Below are 7,826 nucleotides of genomic sequence, written 5' to 3'. Positions count from 1 at the left end.
GGGCGGGCCGGCCACGGGCGGCGGGGGCGGGTGGTTCGGCCGGTGGTGGCTGGCGGCTCAGGGGTGTGGAGTTTGATGATAAACTGGAGGCCCTTGATTTTGTATCCAACGGCTGGAAAATCTAATGACCAGAGATGAAAAAGTCAGTCAACTAACGTTTAGCCTCACCCCGCACGTACACATGCACGCACGCAAGACACGCCCGCATGTAGGCGTGCAACACTAACACGTACACACGCACGCATGCTGGGGTGCAACACTGACATGTACACATGCACTCACGAACACACGCATGTACGCACCCATGCATGCAACACTGAAACGTACCCTTGCACGCACGCAACACTCGCACGCCTGCATGCACACATCACATGACGCAAGACACACGCTCAACCTATACGTGCATGCACCCTTTGTTAAGGACATGGATTGTTACGGGTATTAATAAATCTTATCTGTGATATGTAGAACATTGATGTTTGCAGCGGTCTTTATGAATCACAACGTATCGAACAGGCTATCAACATAGTAGGCTTATCTACATGAAAAAGATGACGTCACACTCAATGAACAATCATCGGTTTATGAAATGCCCGCTTCTGACCTCCCTGGCCCACCAAAGGTTCCTCTTCTGTGCGATGCATGTGTTGGGTCACTGACATGCAGGCCATGCACCCAAAGAACCCACACGTCAGTGGAAGAACGGCGCGGTGTCCTAGGTCAGAGTCGAGGGCGCCACTCGCGGCACGCCCGGCTGAACACGCCTCCGTGCCGCATTCAAACGCCTCCATGAAACCCGCCCGTGTGGAAGCCAAGAAACCCACTCTAGACACACGTCCGTTCATGACCGGGCCGACGTTAAACGCAACGCCGACCGAGCTCCTCCTGTCCGCCGTCTATTTAATCTCCTATTTAAACGAGGCCAAATGCCGGCCAAGAATCGCACACCTCCGCCGCTCCCCTATCTCCTCCACCATTTTGTCCACTCTTACGATGGCTTACGAAGAGTAGTTATTCAGCATCCAAGCCGGCTGGGTAGCCCACCGGATACGAGCTATGTAGCTCGCTGATCCACCTCCCTCCCCTCTCCCGACGGAGCAAGTTGCCGCCCCAAGCCGGCGCACGGTTCAGCAACTCGCCGCTCCAGGCCAACTCGACGAGGAGCGGCACACGGGCGTTGTTACTGCCTTCCACGCCGCTGCCTCATACCGCGTCTCCTGTTTCTATGGCCAAGACACCCATGCCGGCGGCCACGCCATGCAAGCAGCGACAGAAGCCGGGTGCGTGGAGAGCAACAAGTCAGTGGCCAGCGCCTCCGCGTCCGTCGTCAGCATCGAGGAGAAGTAGAACACGGGAGGCCGCCGCCGCTTGCGTCCCATGAAGGCCACCGCGGAGGCGATGGCGGCGTACACAACAGGTGTCTTGGTGAATCCTTTTGTTGTGAGGACCTTCGTCGACCCCGCATGGGCTCCACGAAAGAGGGGAATTTTAGAATGAACTCGAGCCGGTGCCGGCCATGGCGAAGTGGTGGCCGGTGATGAACTCGAACCGGTGCCGGCCACCATCATCTTCGGCACCAGCCAATGATATCAGTTGGGCAGTGGGGAAGCGAGCCATTCTTTGCGCTGAAGCATATACCTCTGGGGCTCCTGGCAGTCCGGTGATCATGCTGTCGGACATGAGGAACACAAATCGATCGGCGGGCGACCATTTAGGCCAGGTATTATATACCTGTGCTGTCCAGAACTAGCACCGCGTAGTTCATTTGAATGTAATGAAATCCGTCAAGTTTGTATGAAAATCCGGTATTTTATATGATTTCCGTCGTTGTTTATATGAAATATCAGTTTGTTTATGTGTTTGCGTGAATTTCGTCCGGTTGGTTGAGTTGCTGTCATAATGTGTGCGGCTACGGTTGGATGGCGTAATTTGCGGCTCGCCGGTCGGTCTGTGGGCGGCTCGGGCGGCGTTGTGGGACAAAAAACACAGCTCGTGCAAGCTCGTCTCCAACGTGCCCGCTCGAGGATGCATGACAGCATGAGCACCCGAGCCATTCCTCATTCATCGGTGGCAAAGGCACCGGTGGACAAAAGGGTCGCCAATATTTTGGCTACCCCGGGAAAGATCCAAACATCCCCTACCAACAGATTCAAATCCCTCGTTCGCCATGGAATTTTGCCATTTGTTGTTTTCATGGACTAGCAAGATGCCCGTGCATTGCACGGAACATCAAGATGCATTTTTTTACAAACTCCCGCATGCATGCAAAGGATAATTAATGTCCTCCTTTGCTAGTACCACGAGGCAAACACCATTAATATTGCATCGACTAGTGTTAGTGGCCTTGTATATCTGCAAATTGTAATTTTTATAGTGCCCCCTTGTATATAAAAATGGAGGGAGAAAGATGAGAGATAAGGTGAGGAGGAGTGGGGCGTGGGGGTGACTGGTGGTCAGACTGGGCGGAGGCATGGGGATGGACGGCGCATTATTTCTAGGTTTGTATCTCTCTCACACACACCCATGTAGGTGGGGGACGTGCACGAAGAGAAGAGGTGCACGCACGGCGCACGTTCTCCCGTCTCTTTCCCAACCACACCCGCGCGGGTACACGGTGGAGCTCATTTCTGTACAAAAAAGGCAGCCCACGTGGTAATTTTGCACGTGTACTGGTTGTCCACTTGGTGGAGGAAGAATCGTCTACCATGGGTGAACAAACAAATTGCAACTTGACGTGTTATGTTAAATTAAAAAAAGGCAAACCATGTGGGGCCTACCTTAGAGGCAAGCCTCTATACACTGTAGTACTTTTGATGTGTCCTGTCAACTCGCAGAACAAGGAGAAGCTTGCTTAGTATGCCGTCTCCCCCCCCCACGGGCGCGGTGGCTCGCAGGATGAGGTGAAGCTTGCTTGAGAGTAGTACTACTACTACTATTGTACGCCTTTACGCCCGCTCCCTCGCCCACTCGCGCCGTGGCTCGCAACACGAGGAGAAAATTTTACTACTCCCTCCGTTTACTCCTCGTCCCTAATATGTACTTTGGTTAGTACTCCCTCCATTTACTTATACAAGGCCACTATAAAAAAATACATTTTGCATCTATACAGGGCCACAAATAGTAATCGAGACAAAAGTTACTACTCCCTCCTTTCCAGTTTATGGCTCAATTTCAAAATCTCTCCAACCAAGGTAGACGGTGAGTGGTCGAATTAATTTCATAGTTTGCACAAGTAATTAGTACACTCGTTTTTCTCAAGAAGTTATGTTTACCGAGGCATTAATTAGAACGAATGCATGAATGACCACTAAATTTCCATCAACTTGTACATGCATTGGTTAGTTTCCTCTTGACACTGCTTGCGTCGGGTGATCTAACGCACCTAGAAATCCAACATGTAATGGTACTACTACTAGTATAGTAGAATTGAGAGTTATCAAACGGAAAAACGAATGTTTTTTAGATGAGCCCTATAAACCCTATTGGGTACGTACTCCGTAAAAACAGATTTTTCCAAAACTAAGTCGCTCCCTTTCATGAATTCTGTAGTATAATCCTTCGTCGACGCCCCCTTTCATGAATTTTGTACTTCCTGTCACCGACATGTGGGACATATAGCAACCGGGTCGACATGTCAAGCACCAAATAACAATGCAGAACAGCAGGGGGGACACACCCCACTCGTACCGGCCCAGTAGTAGTAATGAGCAATGAGACGTCAAATCACAATGCCGCACCTTCCCAACTAGACGAAGCAACGATTATTTCACACTTCGTTTCGCCATCATCTCAAACCACATAGTATTGCTTCTGCCTCAAGAGGGACATGCGCATCGCCTTGGTACATCATGACACGTGGGACCGCATGACAGGCCTTGTGCATCACCTCATTTTTACTATACTTCCTCCGTATCGGTTTACTACATGGCATGCACATCGTTCTAGGTTGAGAATTTAACTGGCTATATATGTGATGACCAGTACTCTAGCCTTTTCAAAAATGTATACTTTTGTACAGTAGTACTATCGATGGATTGGGCCCTGGAGCAAAAATTGAAATTAAAAAAAGGTGGTACATATAGAGAGCGCTCGTCGCCAAATTATGCATATAGTACTATCAAAAAAGCTAGTACGTGCTTAATTGGGGTGCTAAATTCTATTAAAGAAATACTAGTAGTATGTAAATACTGAAGAGTTAAAGTAACGAGAATAGATATAACATAGTTCTGCTGGGGGCTCAACACAACACACCCCTCAAATTAAACTAAGCACACCGGAAATTAAACTATGCAACTAATCCGATAGACACTGCATTAGAAGTTTAGAACCACCATGAGCAACAACACTGCCACCTTACTCGGAGTCCTCTTCCACATCCTCGACTTCATCCTTGTCGCTCTCCCTCTTGGCCGATACTTCTTTGCTTGAACCGCACACTTGGTTGTTGCTCTTCAACCAACCCTTATAGATATTGAAACAAAGGTAGCTATCCATTGCAGCGTAGTGGATGTGGTCTATATCTAGTACATTCCGCTGCCATGCATGACGATGAAACGTGTAATGAGGTTTCTCCAGTTTACGGTATGAAGGATGAACCATGGCTCCTGCCAGGGTCAGCATTGAAGGCTGACGAGAGGGCACCAGCCGATTCTTCTGGAGGTCGAAGGGGTTCCCTACAACGAGGCCTATCCGACCCAGGACTTCTTTGTCATTCTTAAAGTCTATAGTAATGAATTTCACTGTTTTGTCCTTGAGGAAGTTCTTAAAATCTTGGCACTCAACATCGGCATGGTAAATGTGGCAGACCAAGCAAACGTTATGTACGCAAACCTGGATCACGGCGGGCTTCTTCCTCTCTTCGTCCTTTAGATCCTTCTCTGGTCCCAGGACTGTGGTGTACTCAACATCTAGCCCAGTGACCCACTCACCATCTGAGTTTTCAAACATGCATCTGAAGCGAGAAAGGCATCCTTTCACCGTCGCGGAAGAATGGGTGTAGGTGACGTCGAACGCATTACCGGTGATGGTTCTAACCTTGTACTCACCACCGATCGTGGAGATTTGGGACGCCATGGCTTTGGGAGGAGGGTTAGGATTAGTGGAACTGCCGTAATGTGAATGCACGGGACGACTAGGAGCGAACCGCCGTAGTATTGAAGGACGTGCGGGGACAAGTTGGAGCGAACTGCCAGCGTGCGAACGGCGGGGTAGTGGCTTTCCATTCTCCCATGATACAGGCTTCCGAGAGCCCTTGGGTCTGAGATCGAACGGTTGCATGTCATGATTCTAGACCTATGGGTGAATATCCTATCCTGGAGGGTTATTCTGCAAATTTCCAGCAACTTAGCATGTGACCGTTTGATCTCAGATCCAAGGGCTGCCAGCAGCCCATATCATGGTCGCGCCTACCACGACCGTCGCATCGCTGGCGCGGTCGCGCCCTTGGAGATTTAACACGGTGCGTTAGGCTATCTGATGTTGGCATGTCATACATAGTCATTACTTAGTCACTCATACTACAACAAGGTTGGCTATAAGTGTATTTTTTACTCCTCTCTATCTATTTCTTCTTACTCCCTCCATCCCATAATATAATAACATTTTTGACACTAGTGTAGTGCCAAAAACGTTCTTATATTATGGGACATAGGGAGTACTAGTATTTATTGCATTTGCCAAGGAGTGACCTCTTCCAATGAAATGGTGTTGCTAAGTTTGCTTCATTTAATTAGCTATAGACGCAAAATTGTCTTTTCACCTAGGTACACGCGCTTAGCACCGTTTCTTTCTTGGGTCACCACACTAGTCTCTCTCTTCTTGATTAGCTTGCCACATTAGACTTTATGCCTATGTGGCAAGCTTAAGCACATGTAGGAGCAAGTAAAAGTAAGTACAATAGTGCGCTTTACATGTCATTTTTGCATATGTGGAGGAAAGAGAGGCAAGGAAAAAGTGGAGAAGTGGGCTCTCATGCAAGAGCCAGCCTCTACTACATGGTGGAGCATTGGGAGAGGCACCTGTATGGAGGTGGTCAGGAATCGGGAGACTCATGTCGGTCGTAGCGCCACAGTTAAAAAGATAAAGCCAAGTCAAATCACAAGGCCCCACCTATCCAGCAGTAACTCGCTGTCAAATCACACAGCCCTACGTTTGCAGCAGCCTACTCCCTCGTCTTCTCGCATCTTTGTCAAACCGACTAGGCGAAACTGCCCCGCCTACCCCGCAGGAAAAGCCCCGCCCTCGACTTTTAAATACAACTACATCCGCTTAAGAATCCAATGATATACTTTTTGTGACATAGTAACTCATATTTAGTTAGTCAAATGGATGACCTAGAACTACGTGCTGGCTCTATAAACCGAGACGCCTAAAAATAAAAAAACTGAGATGGAGAGGGTAGTTTAGCACGTATCTTTTTAGATCAATATAGTTGGGATTCACCAAGGAGCAAAACCAAGTGGTAGGCTGCTCCTGTCGTGTTGGCGTAGCAACTCAAGCAGGGTCAGTCCGCACACGAAATGGCGACACACTTAACAGGACCCCTTTGGCCGACATGTGGCTCATCCACCGTCTTGTTCCACGTGCGATGCACCAAATTATAGTTCGGAGCAGCGGTTGGAATTGGAGGCACCCCGGTCGTACCGCCGTAGTAGTAGAAAATGAGCGATGCGGGGTCAAATCACAAAGCCCCACCTTTCCCGCATTAAGCTGGACAGACGAAGCAACCATCATTTCACTATAGGGCGCAAGGGCATAAAGAAAAGAGAAAACAATGATGCGTGCGGCCGCTACCTAGGTTGTAACACCCTCGATGCGACTATAGCTCCCACGTGTCGAGGCACGACTTAGAGACATAATCGCATTGAAGGCATATGTCGCAAGTTAGGCAATCTTCACAACATCCCATGTAATATGAATAATAAAGGGGAGAACATAGTTGGCTTACACTCGCCACGTGACATCAGAGTACATAAATAACATACATCATCCAAACACTCATGGCCCGACTATGGCGCCAAAAATAGAAGAAAACCCAACATGCGACAACGGTCCCAATCAAACCCCAACTAGGCACCACTACTGATCATCGGGAAAGGAAACGTAGTATCACTGAGAGTCCTCGTCGAACTCCCACTCGAGCTCGTACTCGTCACCTGGAGCGGAATCACCTGGACTTGCATCTGGAGTTATAGTATCTATGAGCCACAGGGACTCAGCAATCTCGCACCCTCGCGATCAAGACTATTTAAGCTTATAGGAAGGGTAAGGCAATATATATGTGGAGCTGCAGCAAGCGACTAGCATATATGGTGGCTATCTTATTCGCAAAAGAGAGCGAGAAGAGGAGGCAAAGCACGAGCGAGAAACTAGAGAACAACCTGCGCAAACATTACTCCAACACCGTGTCCACTTCCCGGACTCCGCCGAGAAGAGGCCATCACGGTAACACACTCAGTTGATTCATTTTAAATAATTTAGGTTCAAGTTATCTACAACCGGACATTAACAAATTCCCATCTGCCCATAACCGCGGGCACGGCTTTCGAAAGTTCAATCCCTGCAGGGGAGTCCCAACTTAGCGCATGACAAGCTCTCACAGTCAATGAAGGAATAGACCTCCTCCCAAGATGTTCCGATCAGACTCGGTATCTCGGTAACTCAAGACACTTCGACAGGTTAAAACAAGACCAGCAACACCGCTCGAATGTGCCGACAAATCCCGATAGGAGCTGCACATATCTCTTTCTCAGGGCACACTCAGATGAGACATCATACGAGTAAAACCAACCCTCAAGTTGCCCCGAGGTGGCCCCGCAGTCTACTCG

The sequence above is a fragment of the Triticum aestivum genome, chromosome 2A, assembly GCF_018294505.1.
Source record: "Triticum aestivum cultivar Chinese Spring chromosome 2A, IWGSC CS RefSeq v2.1, whole genome shotgun sequence".
Classification (NCBI taxonomy): domain Eukaryota; kingdom Viridiplantae; phylum Streptophyta; class Magnoliopsida; order Poales; family Poaceae; genus Triticum; species Triticum aestivum.
The sequence above is the reverse complement of the archived record's forward strand: the minus strand, read 5'-3'. Positions refer to the sequence as shown.